The following is a 17,342-nucleotide window of genomic DNA, read 5'->3' on the forward strand; positions in this document are numbered from 1 at the left end:
CTTTTTCTTTAAACAGATGTCCCTTCAGATCCTTTCATAAAATGGTGTAACCCTTTAGCAAGCAGTCTGGCATTTCTTCAAAAAAGTTAAACGTATAGTTACCATATGATCCAGCAATTTCACTCCTAGGTATGTATGCATCCAAGAGAAATAAAAACATATGAAAAGTTTGTACATGAATATTTATACCACCATTATTCATCATAGTCCAAGGTGAAGACAACCCAAATGTCCATCAACTGATGAATGGATAAAATATGGTATATCCATACAATAGAAAACTATTCAGCCATTAAAAAGAATAAATTCCTGATATGTGCTACAAACATGGATGAACCTTGGGAACATTATGCCACATGAAATAAGTCAGTCACAAAAGACCACGTATTGTATAATTTCATTTATATAAAATTACCAAATTAGGTAAATCCATAGAAACTGAAAGTAGATTGAGGTTGTCTAGGGCTGAGAGAATGGAAGAAAATGAGGAGTAACTGCTAATGGGTGCAGAGTTCCTTTTGGGAGTTGTGAAATGTTCTAAAAGGTAGTGATGGTTGCCTAACTCTGTGAATACACTAAAAACCATTGAATGGATGGATCGTATAATATGTGAATTGGATCTCAATAAAGCTGTTCTTTTATAAGAGAGAGGACAGAGTCCATTGTCTTTGAAAATCTTAGACTCTACATATTTCCTAATCATTTACATTTCTTTTATTATGAAAGACTGCTATGGGTACTGGGAAAAGAAGCATAAAACCATGGTCAATTGTGAATCTTTGTTACTTCATATGTTGATGCAAAGAATTAGGTAATACAAGGAGTGAAAGAAACAGAAAATGACTAACTCTCTAACAATTTGTTTACCATTCTCTGTAGACTTTGGCCAAGAATGAACATCTTCCAGTTTATTTTGTTCATCTAACACTTTCTCTAACATCTCTGTGCCTGGACTGATCCACATGCATTTTAATATCCAGCAATCTCTTATTATCATACAGAATGATTTAGTAAAGGACATGACTGTTTTCAGTATCATATCCAGATGTAGTTTGCCAAAAACTTTGTTTTAAGGCACCCTCGTTTCAGTACATGTAAGCCATTATAGCTAGTATAGTTCTCACAGTTACCATATTGCAGTAAAAAAGTGAAATTGCATTTTAAATCCTTAAGCCAAGTCATTTGTGTGTTCATGTATAATTCACACATAATTTTGAGTAATGTGTTAGAGGGATTTGATGTGTCAACCAAGTTATGCTTCCAAATAGAAATATTTCATTTATTTGGAATCACAGATGCCAAAGGTTGAAATCTTAATTTTCTGTCCCAAATAGCTGTTTATATCATATGGTTCTAACTGAAATAATGCCAACGTCAGTTCACTCTTCTATAAGTAACTGTATTGAAAATGGTGAATATTCTGCATATCTACATGATTCTATATATCAGACATGATTATCAATGCTCTTGAGAGAGTGGTTATGGAGTTCTTTATCATAAAAACATTATGTCAAACTGAATGTCATTTACGAAAGCATTATACATTTCAAGTGTTAATGGGAAACAATGAATGAAAAATAAAGTCACACAGATTAAACCAATTCCCCACTATACTTGAGCTCTTTAGTTAGATTCTACATCTTCTTCATTTTTTGGTTTCTAGAATCTGACATGGTATTTGATATATTTGATAGACACTCATGGACGTTTATTTAGTTCATCCAATTAATACAAAATTATTGAGTCCCATTCATTGCCAGGCCCTGCTGTAGATAATGGGTTATAGCAGTGTACAAAATAATAAAAATCCCTACCTTCACGGGACTTGCATTCTAGAATAGTGAAACTTATAATCAAAAGTGAAAATTGATGAAAATAGAAAATAATCATCCACTAGATATTAGTAAATGCAATGGAAAAGAAAAACAGGTCTGTGAATGAGGATAGTAAATGATGGGATACAGAGTTACAGTTTCAAAAGGGTTAGGCATGGATTTTCTCAGAGATTCTATTTAAATAAAGACCTAAAGGAGTGAGGTAACCATGTGTAAATATGGAGGAGGAACACTTTAGGCAGAGGATAGAGCAGATGCAAGATCCTGAAGCAAAAGTTGGCCTGATATGTTCAAAAAAGCAAGGATGCCGGTATAGCTGTTGTGTGATGACCAAAGGGGAAATCAATAGGAGATGAAGTAAGAAGTTAACAGCAAGCCAGCTCCTCTATTCATCACACCTTGGTCATGCTAAAGACTTGAGTTTTTAGAATAAATGAGAAACACTGAACAGTTAAAGTGGAAACATGCAATAATCTGATTTGTGCATTTTGCATGACGATTCTGGTCTCTGTAGTGAGATTGAGAGGAAAAAGGACTGAAGCAAGTTGACCAATGACTGTGTAAAGCAGAGAATCCTACACAACCAGGTGGAAAAAAAAAAAAAAAAAAAAAGCAAACATAAAATTGTTTGGGGAGGAGGGGAGAATTACCTGCAAAAAAACTGGTGGAGTACAACTTGCAAAGCTCTCAATATGACACAGAGAGAAAGGGGTCATGGGAAGCTGTGTTTGTTTGTTTGGCCCCACACAGATATGGGGTTGAAAAAGGAAGAAATCACTTCTTTAGAAAATTAATAGTGTATAGGAAAGATGTTAGCCTAGAAATATGTTAGGTTAAGAAAATTTGCCTTCATTAACTGATGTTAATTTTTGTTTGTCAGCTTTTTGTTCTCTCACATGGGGTGCTGTCATTTTTCCCTCGTGTGAGGTGATGATTAGGGTTTGTCTGTTAGCTTTTTGTTCCCTCACATGAGGTGCTGTTGTTTTTCCCTCATATGAAGTGATGGTTAGCTTAGGGTTAAAAAAATTCTCCTTCGTCTCATCCCTGGCAGGAGAGTTATGGGATGATGTTGCTTTCTGCCTGTTTCGCCTGCATCAACAGATGAGGTGAAGAAGTAACTAAGTTATATCAGAGTAACGTGACAAGCATATTGCCAGGCTTTAGAAGGCCTTGGGCCAATGGTCCCAGGCGAGAACAGTAGGTATTGTTTGTCCGAATGAACTGGCCCTTCAGCCAGAGAAACAATATTTTTACCACAGTAACTGCTGAACCCTCCTGGGGTTCAGTAACTGACTGAACCTGGGTGTGGGGTGGGGGTGGGGAGACAAGAAACTTGGCTCAAAAATACATCTGAAGAGATACATAAGACAGACCTCAGTGGGCAGTACATTCATCATTCATCATCATTCTGGCATTGACATTGGGAACTTGTATACAACTTACAGTATCAAGAGACGCTCTGACTTCCACGGACCTGGTGAGGTCTGGCTGGTTCCTGACCTCTCCAGTGTTGCTTCCGGACGGTGTGACGAGATTTTAGCATCTACTGTAATAGTTGCTATCCTATAGAATGTATTACTACTTTAGGATGCTCCCTATTAACTTTCTTCATATATTTATCCAAGTGATTTTTGATCAATAGTAAATATATATGCTAAAATATTTTAAACGTGTGTGTGTGTACTCCTTTGTTTTTCCTGCTCATCATTACATAGTGAATATTCTTCTTTGTCACTACACCATAGCAAAGTAAACTATATAGTCTTTTTAAAGGTTAGTTGCAATAAGAAATCTGAAACCATGTCAATAAACATTTTGTGTTCTGTTAGATTAAAGTCCATGGATCTATCTTGTACTTTGATTGGATTTTTTTTCATGCATGATTTTATAACACTGTGTTTTGGTCATTTGGAAAATATCAGCTCTCTGAGTCATGCAACTATTCCAAATGCTGACATATTTTATTATACTATATTGTAAAACATCACTTTCATTTATATCAACTCCATTTCATCAGAAAAACATTAAGTATTAGTAAGCACAAGGTGCCAAATACAAATTGTCCATAATCATAATTTTCATTTGAAAGTTCAAAATTTATCACTGGCAAAGAATTGTGTTAATTGTTTTTTCTTGAAATAAAAGACTCATTTTCTTCATTTGTAAAAAAATAAATAAAAATAAAAATAAATAAATAAAAATGTCTACCAAATATCCATTATGAATAGCAATAGTTTGCCCATCAATTGCTTTTTTCAAATATAAAGGATATTTCATTAAGAAAAACACAAGTACTTTTCCTAGAGACAACTGTCATACTTTGGTAAATAGCAGAAATGCTTATGTGTCACACACAATATTAAAAGGATGTACACTCAAGGATTGAGATTGATATTAATATTTTTAATGTTTCCTCTAGGACATTCTAAAATCAAACTATTTTTCTTTTTTTTTTTTTTTTTTTTTTTTTTTTAACTGATAGTGTTTGTTGGTGACTTCTGCTAAAGTTTGGGGCTAATACCTTGATTGGGCTAAAAAAATACATATTTTACCCTTTATTGCTTTTGTACTTTTGGAGCTAATGGCAATACAGTAACAGGCAAACAACATGTAAATATTATTATGAAAATAGCTTTGATTTTACAGAGCCCCTGCAAAGGTTATGAGGACTTCAAGAAGACTGTGTACCAAACTTTGTGAACCACTGGTCCAGAAGACTGAGACAGTGAATGTACTGGGGAAATATAACATAATCATTTAGTAGCATTCAGGTTCTTGGCATGAGCTGAAAGTGAAACTCAAAGTCTGCTTTTATGTATTTCCCTAGCTTTGTTCAATTATGTGAATATTGGTAAAGATTAGACAAATGGTCGAATTAAACAGGATTATAGTGTGGTTGAGAAGAGATAGAACAAGGAATTGAAACCTATTTGAAGAAATAATGATGGAAAGCTTCCCTAACCTGGCTAGGAAATAGATATACAGGCCCTGGAAGTGAAGAGAGTCCCAGACAAGATGAACCCCAAAACACCCACACCAAAACACATCATAATTACAATTCCAATGGTTAAAGACAAAGAGAGAATCTTAAAAGCAGCAAGACAAAACCAATCAGTTACATACAAGTGAGTTGTCATAAGAATGTCAGTTGATTTCTCAACAGAAACTTTGCAGGCCAGAAGGGAGTGGCAGGAAATATTAAAAGTGATGAAAATCAACGACCTGCAACCAAGACTACTCTACCCAGCAAAGCTACCATATGAAATGAAAGGACAGATAAAGACCTGCCCAGACAAAAAATAGCTAAAGGAGTTCATTACCTACCAACCCTGTGTTACAAGGATTCTAGAGGGACTTCTTTAAGATCAAAACAAAAATCAACATCTGAATAATAAAATGGTAATCACTACATACCTATCAATAATTACTTTCAATGTAAATGGATTAAATGCTCCAATCAAAAGATAGGGGGGCTGAATGGATAAGAAAACCAGACCCTTACATATGCTGCCTACAAGAGACTCACTATAGATTGAAAAACACACACAGACTGAAAATAAAGAGAATTTAAAATACATATTTAATGAAAATAGAAACAGAAAAGCTGGGGTAGAGATACTTATACCAGACAAACAGACTTTAGAACAAAGTCTATAACAAGAGGCGAAGAAGGAACTAGCTATAGATGATGTAATACAGAATTGTACACCTGAAATCTATGTAATTTTACTAACAATTGTCACCCCAATAAATTTAAAAAATAAATTAAAAAAAAAAAAAATGAAGGAACTAGTAATACCACTTCTGGGTATTTATCCAAAGAAACCCAAACGCTGCTTCGAGTGGACATGCTCATCCTTATGTTCAGTGCAGCATTATTTACAATAGCCAAGATATGAAAGCAACCTGGGTGTCCCTAAATGGATGAATGGATAAAGACGAGGTAGTACATATATATAAAGGAATATTACTAAGTCGTAAAAAAAAGAATGAACTCTTGCCATCTGCGACAACGTGGATGAAGCTAGGGAGTATTTTGCTGAGTAGAGTAAGTCCAACAAAGAAAGAAAAATGTCATATGATTTCACTTATATGTGGAATATAAAGAAAAGAATAAACAAACAAACAAACAAAACAGACAAACTCATAGATACAGAGAACATTTTGATGGTTGCCAGATGGGAAAGGGTTTGGGGGAGGTGAGTGAAAAGGGGAAGGGACTAAGAGGTACAATTTGCTTGCTACACAGTAGTCATGGGGAAGTAGGGCATAGCATAAGGAACATAGTCAGTAATGTTGTAATAACTATGTGTGATGTCAGATGGGTACTAGACTATTGGGATGATAGATGGGAGAGGGGTTGGGGACATGGTGAAAATGTTGAAGGGATTAAGAAATACAAATTGGTAGTTATAAAACAGTCATGGGGATGTAAAGTAAAGCATAGGGAATATAATGAATAATACGGTAATAACTGTATAGTGCCAGGTATGTGTTAGTCAGGAGGATCACTTCGTAAATTATGTAAATGTTTAACCACTATGCTGTACACCTGAAATTAACATAAAATAATATTGAATTACAGTTGTAATTGAAACATTAAAAAAGGGGGAAAAGACAAATAGCGAATAAGAGCTTCAAAGTTCCACGTATGAAGCAAATAAATCATGGGGATGTAATGTACAGCAAAAAGAATATTGTCAGTAATATTGTGATAGCATAATACAGAGTCAAATGGATACTGGACTTATCATAATGATCACTTCTTTAGCTTAGGGAATATAATCAATAATATGGTAATAACTATGTATAGTGCAAGTTGGGTATTGTTGCATAACTATGATGTACAACTGAAACTAATATAATATTGCATGTTAGCTATAATTTAATTGAAAGCTTTAAAAAAGATAATTAAGGTATTATTTCTATTCACATATATTTGCTGAGTGAAAAATCTGGCTTTATGAATTCCCTATATATTTTTAACTTCATGGGGTTAGAAATGTGACAATAAATATTCAATTCATTATATTCACTTGAGAGAAAATTTATATTTATGAAATATGTGATGGTGTGAAATTTTTCAGCAGCATGAAAATTGGTAATTTTACACTGTTGTTAGAAATTGTGCTGCAATTGCTAGCTATGTGATTTTTTCTCGTATGTAATTTTAGCTTATAGTCAATGAGTTTAGGAATTTTTGTAAAATAATAGAAGTATTTTTATACTACTCACTATTAATTTTTATAGTAACCACATATTTGTCTTTATTTCTTTTGAAAATAATATATTGAAAGTGATTGTTTTGGTAAATAATAATAATATAAAGCAAAACCTACTTTTACCTGATTTTATAAAGCTCAACACTGATTTTCAGCTTAATGTATTATGACCCAAAATATATATTTATAATTTTTTGTTAATTTCAATACCATGTCCTCTCTATATAATAAAGATTTTAAAAAAAAAAAGAAAGAAAAACATTTCTTTGTTTATTTGTTTTTTTGTTTTTTAGAAAATGGAACCTAAAGTTAACCCAATTCAACCATGAACTCTGGAAATGTCCATATGTAAACTGAATATACAACTGAATTCTCTCTAGAACACACACAAACAAATGTGTATAACATAAATTTGGATATCTCTGGAGTCAGGGAACTAACAGTTTTTTTGAGAGCTCATTTTTTAACACTGACTTTTAATATTTTATTTTTCATGTTCCAGAATACTGTGGTGAACACTGCCATGGATTGAGAATCAAGAAAATTTGAGTTTTAGGACACATTGCTCTAAAATAAATTAGTGCTTATTTAATACTATTAAATCAACTGTTTGTACAAAGTATGATAAATAAATCGATCTTTCTAAAAAGGCATTATTTAGATTAAAGTTCTTGATCTCAAGTATTTTAACGTATGTGATATTTCTATCATTTTTCTACTCAAGTACTTCAAATATTAAGGCATCAAATTAAGGGATCAGGTTTTTATGGAACAATCAGTTACATGTGTTAGGTATTCAGAGTAAGATAAATTTATCTTCTGCACTAAATAAATGTCATAAAAACTTCAGTAAGAATTTGTTAATATTATCTCAACTTGTAAATATTTTAACTTATGACCTGATTTTATTTTAAGCTTTGTATTCAATTGTATTTCACAATATACCTGCCAGTTATCTCTAGCCCAGGAAGGTGTAGGAATTCAAATAACAAATGCCATACATATCTCAGCCCTTAGATTTTTGTTTGGATGATATGGGTATCTTGGACTTTCAGGCAACCAAATTATTTGCTTTAATGAAGAGGAATTAAGACTATTTTTACAACGTAGCAAAGATTTCACCCTTTGAGCCACAGTTAAGCTTGACACAAAACACACCACTCATCATCTCTTATACTTTAATGGTCCTTCAAAATGTTTATTTTAGGTAGAGAAAGCTTCTTAAATATTTCTGGGACTAACCATTTAAACAAAGAGTATACACAATACACTTTGGAATAAAATTTACAGACACGGAACCATCATTACAACCAGTAGACAAGCACAGAGTAAAGGCTGACCTACTTTTTTTTTTTTTTTTTAACACAACGTTAAAGCTGAGAAGTAAACTATCAGAAGATAAAAGAGCAATCAAGATAAAAAGATCAAAATGGCTTACTCAAGTAGATTCCTAAAAGCCTTTCTCTATTATATGTGCTCCATAACCTTGAGCAGGACTGAATAGATTTAATCCCTTGTGTGAAACTGATTTATCTGAGGATATTTTATGATTGAAAATTCAGTACCTTTCAAAATCAGCTACATGCTGTTAGAATATCTGCTTTGTGTTAAGAATAAAACAACCGTTTTGATTGTTTAGTGTATATTAAGTAGTTTTAATTTACTTTGCTGATGATTTTGAAGCTTCTACCGCTTTATTTTTTAAAAAGTATTCTTGTTTTAATTTTAACTGGTTTGAACTAAACTCTGCCATTCTGCAGCTGTTTTGCTAAATAACCTTGGGGAAGTCACATAAGTTACTTCTGTGATTCCATCTTTTCAACCATTTCAAGAGAAAAATAACCCATATGTCTCAGAGAGAACATACAGGCTCTATATTATTAAGATTTCCATAATGGAAGATATTTAGTATGTGTGCATATTTTATAAAACAAAAGTAGAGTTTCATTTAATAGTTTCTCAAAACCCCCATTAACTTTAAGGAGAAAAAAATCTTACTGATTATTAATAATGTTGAGATATGCCTTGGACTCTTAGGAGTATGCCTTAGGACTCTTGGGCTCATCTATCAAAAATTAGTAACCAAAAATACCTTACATAAATGAATAAATAAGAATGGATTTGGTAATGTCACTTTATTTGAAAACCAGGGAACTATGGTGGGAGAAAAGTAACAAATTAGAGTAACTTGTCTATCTCAGGTAGGTAGGAGAAAGGGTGAAAAACAGAAATCAGCCCAAAGCAAACCTTCTGCAATCTTAACTCCTGTGGTGTAAGTGGTGAGCTTCAGTGATCCTGGCATTGAGATGAATTTATAATGCTCAGTAAACTTACTATAAATAAAACATGATGACTTAAGAAAAACAGTAGAATAATGAGTGCCTCAGACCTCTATCCAACCCTCCATTTACTAGTTTTGTGACCTTGGGCCTGTTATTTAACAATTCTATGCTTTACTTTCCTTGTTTTTCCAGAGGCATTACAGAACCTAAATTGCAGACTTTTTTTTTTTTTTTTTTCTCCCTGTTTTCTTGTGGATTAAAGAACATACATTTAAGGCACAGAGCATAATGTCTGATAAGAGGTCATTTTTAAAAAGGAATTTTTTTTTTTTTCTGATTTGTAGCTAAGTAGACATGTCCAGGTTGGTAACGATCAAAATTATAAAATAATTAGATTGATTCTATAGCTTTAGACTATTAAACTTCTCTAGGATCACTCACTCACACCATGCGAAAAAGAGGGAGAACCAAATTCATATGAGCTCAGAGAAGCAGTAACCCACGTTTCCTCACTGCCACTGCAGTCGGTTTCTAGAGTAAAAGGCCTGTTCAGTACATGTCTATCCGCTAATTGCCCTGTGAAAAGCCCATGGCCCAGTAATTATAGCTTGAGTTTTAACACTTATTCCATTCTCAAAACCTGGCTGCAGAGTGGGAAACATGCTGTTACTTTCAGAATATATTCTTGCAAATGTATTTACTCTCAGTTCTGTTAAAAGATACATTTATTAAAAAAAATAAAAAAGAAGAGTGCTTAATGAATTTTTTTTAAACGTTAACTTAGACTAATCATGATTTTTATACATTTTGCAATTTTTTGTTTTCCCTGCTCCCTCCCTCCACCCCAATTCTGAGTCAAGCCTTTGTTCACAGTCTTGTTGTGGAGGATGCAGCTCACTGGCCCTGTTGGTATTATGAGCTTTGCCCTCTATCCAGCGGAGCCAGTCGGTCGCCAGCGAGGATGGCCGCACACTGCCTCTCCTGGATCATTTTGCAAAATTTTTACAATGTGTTCTTTAATTTAAAAATGTCAAATTAACGTGCACACATTACCTTTGATATAACAATTCTACTTCTTGGAATTTATTGGGGAAATATTCAGAAATACCGCTACTGAAACATAAATAAGAGCAGAAAGAAGCAATTTAAATGCTCGTCAATAGATTGTCATTGAATTTTGACCTTAAACAAATTGGCAGCTAGATATTTCTCCACTAAAATAGGTTTATTCAGAAACAGCAAAGAATTGCCATTCAGGATACGTTGTCTAATGGTAAATCACTCATGCAAATCCAGAAAAACAAAGGAAAGGGACATTCTTTTATGGACTTGGGAGCACCTATTGTAAAGGAAGAGTTCATTGGAGAAAACTGAAAGTTCAAAGTATAGTGATTTTTCATTGATGAGTTATGGCAGTCTCCCATTGGTTGAGCTGGGCAAAGAGGAATTTTTTCTTCCTCCTGCAGAGGTGGTAACATAGTATAACTTCCTGTCAGAGATGCAACAATGTCTCTTCCTGTTGGGGTTGTATGTGTTGAGTGATACATGCATGAACAGTCTACTGTCTTCTAGCCCTCCCTACTCCATTTTAAATGAAGTTCCTATTTATTAATTTTCACAGAATATTAATACATAATGTTTATCAGCATTAAAGTAATTAGGAAAACTAATATAGTCATCCAAAACTACACTATATATTTTGAGACAAAAAATAAAGAACAAAACAGCATGAGTCGTGTTTACAAGAAAACTACAGGCCCCACAGAGCATCACTCATGCTAAAGTCCTATGATACAAAACCTAGATTTAGCACCTGATCTAATTGCAGTTTAAGCCTCTCCTAGAAATATAACCCTCATCAACCAGTCTGGCATTTTCTGGTCAAGCTCCACTAATCTGTCATTTGGGCCCGCTCCATTCCCCATAGAAAGAAGAGGCAATCTGCAGGATAAAAACCCTGCCATTCCCTTCCCCTCAATGATGTCCTACTCTAAATAATCCTTTCATTTCTTTTGTTAATATCTTCTTTGTCCCACCCTTCTTCCCATAAAAACCTTCCATTTTGTACAGTCCCTGGATGGTCTTTCTAGTTTCTAGATAGGATGCTGCCGGATTCATGGATTTTTAATAAAGCCAATTAGATCTTCAGATTTACTTAGTTGAATTTTGATTTTTAACAGTAGTATTATCTCAATTTATTAGAATTATATATATATATACATGCTATAAGAAATTTGTATTGCAAACACAAAAGGGCTTATTGTGATTTCTCAAGGTGATGGATGTACAGATTTTCTTAATTTTTAATAGTTCTTGGATTTTTTGCATTGATCATAAATTATTTTTACTTGGAAAACTAAAAACTAAAATAAAATGACAATACGTGAATCATGTCATGCTTATAAGATGTAAAGCAGACCGATACTTACAATTTTTTTAAAAAGCAAGAACTTGAGATAGGATTTTAAATAACTAGCACAACTTCTTTATTTCTCAGATAAAGAAACTGAAACCCAGAGAGGTAAAATTATCTCCCAAATTATGCAGCTCCTATTATTAAGTGTCTGTGCCAATCCCGTGATTCTATAATGCTTTTTAAGTGTGCTTTCCTCATTCCAAATAACTAAGCAGATGTTTCACATGCTCAACTTATTTATGGCCTGAAAGATTGCACCACAATTTTGTGCAAGACCATAACCTGAGATAAAGATCTGGCCCATGCCAAACCCATAGATGGGCTTTTAGATAGTGTACTCTTTTACCTCCTCTCCTATTCCTCATTTTGTTGTTTGGTTAGTTTCATCTTTAAAATACATGTTGAAATAATGCCAGGATAAAGTGATCACTGAGGTTGCAATATCACAGTGTCCACTTTGATTTATGGGAAAGCCTTGGACCCTCATCCCAAGAATCCAAATACCTTCAACGGGCTGAAGCCTTCGAAATGGTAAAAAGCTTTCTATATTTTCACAGCCCAAGGTAAAGTGGAGAATCCACATTCCATTCATTCCTTCCAAGGAGGGAGCTTGTCAGGGCTTCCATACAGAGCACAACTGCTGAAACCACAGAGAGATTCCCACAGATCTAGACTTGACAATCCAGAAGCTCTCTCCCAGGATTCTACCCCTGGATTTTACCTCCTCACCGGTTCTTTTCCCACTGAGTTCCCGTCTCTGAATCAGATGGAAATTCAGGGCACTTTGTGACCACATTTTTGCACACTTATTTAAGCAAATAAGTATTTCCCACCTAGTTTATTATTATTTCACTTGTTTCAAACTTTCAGAAATGTGAAATTTAGCAAATATCATTAAGAGTCAGAATTGTGGCAAAATTCTGTGTGATTGCCTATAACTCTTAAAGAAGTCCTTGATATTTTACAAAGATAGCCACTAACTCACTATGGTGGAAACTAGATAGAATTTTAAATAATTTGGTAGTTAATGTCAGTTATTTTTTTCTTGAGAAAATATATAAACAGGTAATTATTCCCAACCAAATCTATTTAAAATGCACAGATGAGCACATCATAAAATTCTACTGACTATAAAAAATATAAAACTTTTTGAAGAAATGTGATTCCTTACTTCAATGACTCATAGTATTGCAATGTTGAATAATTTTACATTAACAGAATAGAGTTTTGGTACACAAAAATGTGCATTGTAAATAGGTACTCCACTGTTCTTCCTTATGACCTGAAAACGTTTGTAAACGTTTAAAGCAGTTAAGGAATTGTTTATAGTTTCTAAATCTTTCACCAAATCTAAATCTTTCACCAATTCTGGTTAAAAGAATCACCTTATTTTATATTTTTCCCTTTCCTTGAAGGTATATGCACTTGCATTGGTTTTGTTAGTTATTACAAATGATAAGGAGGAGCTGCATGTTCTTGAGGGCTTTTCTTTAAAAAGGGAATTGATGTTTTGCAACGTAGAATGCCTCCTATTAACAAGTTCTAAGGTTTATGTACCTCTGGGTTTCTCTCAGTCTTCACTGCTATGTAGTTTAAGGACCCAAGAAGACTGAATTTTGATTTGGAAGTTTTCCTAATAAGAACCATAAAAACAAATAATCTTTGAGAGATTGTGGTATCTTCCTTTTAGATGTTTATAATGCTTACCAGTATGTGCAAATAACTACAATCTTGATTATAAAATAAAGTTGTAGAATAATTAAGTAATGACAATTGAACAGATTTGGTTATTTCTACAATAATAAAAATAGTAGAATCTGACATAATCACCTCTTTCAAATAATTTTAAAGGAGTACAAACAAAATTACAAAGCTGTCTATCTTAAATAAGTAGTGAAAATTATTTTGTAATATCTTTATTGATTGTGTACTAATAAAGGACCCAATAAGTAAGTATATAGTTTAACATTTTTTTTGTCCTAGTGGTGGAAATTACAGAATATGATTTTTATGCATAATTTTCTATTAAATGAGTATATCATCGTTTACTACCAATTCATGAGAAATCACTATATTACATTTACAACATAAAGTTATTTTGCATATTAAGTTTCAAAGCTTTGGTTGTGAAACTGCTGAGAATGGTGATAGAAATCAGGAACCTCCCTTCTAAGAACCCAGAGATAGCCATCTACAGAGTAGGATCAAGGTGAAAAATCATTTGGGGAAATGTAAGATTCATGGGATCCTAAACCTCTTACTTCCTCTTCAAGCAACAATGATCTGGCTTCTATGTCAACTGAGAGTGATTGAGAGTGACTGAACCATGAAGCAAACCAATGACCACCGCCCCCACCCCCACCCACACCCCCAGGCCCCGCCATTGCCAAAGCCAAATGTATTTGTTTTACTTAGAATTTACTTCCTTCTTGAAATTATCTCTCCTCCCTTGGCTCTTCTGTGCTTTACCTTCAGTTTAGTTTCTTTATCCCTCCTGGGCTCTTCTTCTCCTGTCTGAAAGTAAAATGTTACTCTTCTTCTGAGTTATTTCCTTTGCTAACTTCTATTCTTGAATTTTCTCTTGCTGAGTATTCACATCCATCCTCACAGCTCCAATCTCCAGTTCTGACTGGAGCCCATAGACGAGTTACCGCCAAACAACATCTTCCAGTCCATAACGTCTTGATCTATTTATACGTATCCCGCGTTCTGCCTTCCATTTCCCCAGTATGTTCTCCAGTAACCTCAGATTCAACTTGTCCAGAATTTAATATATTCTTCTGCACTTTGTGTTGTGTTTTCTTATTTTTGATGCCAACAAGCACCCCACCATCCAGGCAGGGAAACCAGGAGATGACGCTTCCTTATTTGTTCATCTTCAAATAGTGACAAAGACCTGCTGATTTTACCTCTTACATGTTCATACATGTGTTACCTTTTCCCAGTCACTATTTCACTTCCCTTACAATCCTGTTTTGTTTTGTTTTCCTGGATCATGCTAATACCAAATTTCCCCTTCTCAAAGCTGACAAAGTGCTTTGTATAAAACACAAACACAAACATAGTGTGCCTTGCTTCAAATTATCAAAAGCCTCCCATTGCATAAAGGATAAAGGTACATTTTTTGGCAGACCATTCAAAGTTTCCCTAATCTTACCTCTTCCTACATCTCCAGCTTCATTCTTCCCCACTTCCCGTTCCACTCAACCCCCATCTGTCTTCTTTGCTCAAATCTTACCTTATAAGTAGTCATACAGTAAGTGTTGGAGACTTTTTAAAAATGGACTATCTGAGGCATTAACCATGTTGGCATCTTCACAGTATATTTTTTATCACGAGTGAACACAGCTTAGAATCTTGCTCATTTTGCAATCTTAGGCAAGTTATTTCACATCTCTCTGTCTTGGAGTCCTTGTCTATAAAATGAGTAAAATAATGTAATATATCTCAAAGTTTGTATAATGTGTTAATACATGGAAACTGCTTAAATTGTATAAGTATGCAAGTTTACCTATAAGGAATAAATAAGTCTTATCTTGTAATAAAAATTGGCCCTAATAGAAATATAATAGACTTGCTCAAAAATCAGATATAAATATTTCATTTGTATCAAGATGCCTCCTAAAGAATGAGAATATATAATTTCATAATATAATACAATAATACAGATAAACATATTATTTATATGTCCCTAGTATCTTATTAAAGCACAAGGAAATTCATTTAAAATATGTATTTTCTTGCCCATCTTCAGTCATTTTGTTTTTGTTGATAATGTAATAATAATAGCACTGAGAACATTTTTACACACAATATCAAGTGTTCTTGGCCTTTATACTGCATTATTGATTCATAAAATTAAACCTGTATGCCATTCTCTTCCCTAATTAAAGTATTTTTCCTTTATTTAAAACAAAAAACAAGCTTTCATTGTTCCAGAAACACAAATCACTGAATCTCTACTTGTAGTTTTATTATGGTAGGTATTCTATAAGTAGTACGTTTTTCTCAAAGAAAAAACAGAAACAAGATCTTAATCATACAATGAAAAGGATAGCTGCTGTGTTTTAATCAAAGCATTACTACTATTGTCAGTGTGTGATTAATTGTTAAAGTGGAAAAGTTCTCTTTCTTTCTTCTAAATGACTATTTCAACTGAGGGATGCAAAGCGCCAACATATCGTCCCTTTGTGACCTCACTTAAGCCCGTCTGCCTTAGGCTGATCCCCTTCCTCAAGATCGTGATCTTTCCATATTGTCCAGCAAAGGATGCCTGATAATACTTATTCTCTCCATGACTTCTGCATTATGATTAGATAATGATAATGTAAAATAACTTCTGAGACAGTATCTCAAACCTCAAAAGTAATGTATAGATTGTATAGTAGGGGTCTCTGTATACACAATAACCACAACCATAACGTTCCGTCCGCATTTCAATGGGTTGGGAAGGTCAGGTTTTGGAAGGTGAATTATCTGGAATCTCACATTTCAATATATGTGGAGGTGACACTGCAAATCCCCTGTCCCCTCAATATGACATTAGTTCTGTTAATACAAAATAGTGTGTTATCCTTTATAATAACAGGAAAAAAAAGAAAATTCTTCCATATCCTACTGTAAAATCATAAATACTACAATTAATTTATATGAGTCACCTCCACTTTTATAGAGAACTATTTCTAGAAACTACAGGATAAACACAAAATAGAGACTATGTACTGCTGTTCAAACATGCTTCCATCACGGATAAGGTGGTAGAGTGGCAAGAAATGAAATCATTTTGAAAGTAAGAGAATAAGAAGTAAAATGCTAGTCAATAATAAATAAAAGTGTCTTAAAAATGCATACTATTTCATAATTAATTAACATTGTAAAAAATGTTTTGGGGGACACCCACAATTTTTTATAATGAAAACCTACTTATATTTCCTCAGAAGCTTGGTAATGGAGCATGCAGGTGTTTGTAGAAAATAAAGTTACCTTCCTGGAGAATGGCACTATCAGATATTTTCCAAACTCTACAAGGAATCATGGCAAATTTCAAGACATCGGGATCTATCACATAGAATTTTTTACATAAATTCACAATGCCCCACTTAATTTTGAGACATCTGAGAATAAAGTAATTATTTGTATGACCTAAACCACAACTTAATTCTTCTATTTTTAAAGGATACGTTAAGAAAATATAATTTCATCATAATCTACTTTTTAAGAATTCAGTGGTATCTGTAAAATGGTTTTATACCAGATTGCCAACCATTAGACTAATATTAAGATTTTAAATTTTGAAGGTATGTTCCGTCCATTTTAAAAAACAATGAAAGCAGTTAATAACGAAACCTTAAATCTCTATAGTGATACATTTTATTTCATTTTTAATCATTTTATAATGCGAAGACATGGCCCAGAAAATGTGTTTTGACTGCTAATATGGGACAAACTATTTTAGTCCAGGAATTCTAAATATCCCAAGTAGCCAAATATTATCTTATAAATACTCATATATAAAGTATTGGTTACTTCAATTTTTAGATAATTAGGAAAATACTCAGTCCTTAATCATTTTAAAGAACCCAGGTTA

The sequence above is a fragment of the Rhinolophus sinicus genome, chromosome 4 (assembly GCF_057876585.1).
Source record: "Rhinolophus sinicus isolate RSI-liver-muscle chromosome 4, RSI-T2T, whole genome shotgun sequence".
Classification (NCBI taxonomy): Eukaryota; Metazoa; Chordata; class Mammalia; order Chiroptera; family Rhinolophidae; genus Rhinolophus; species Rhinolophus sinicus.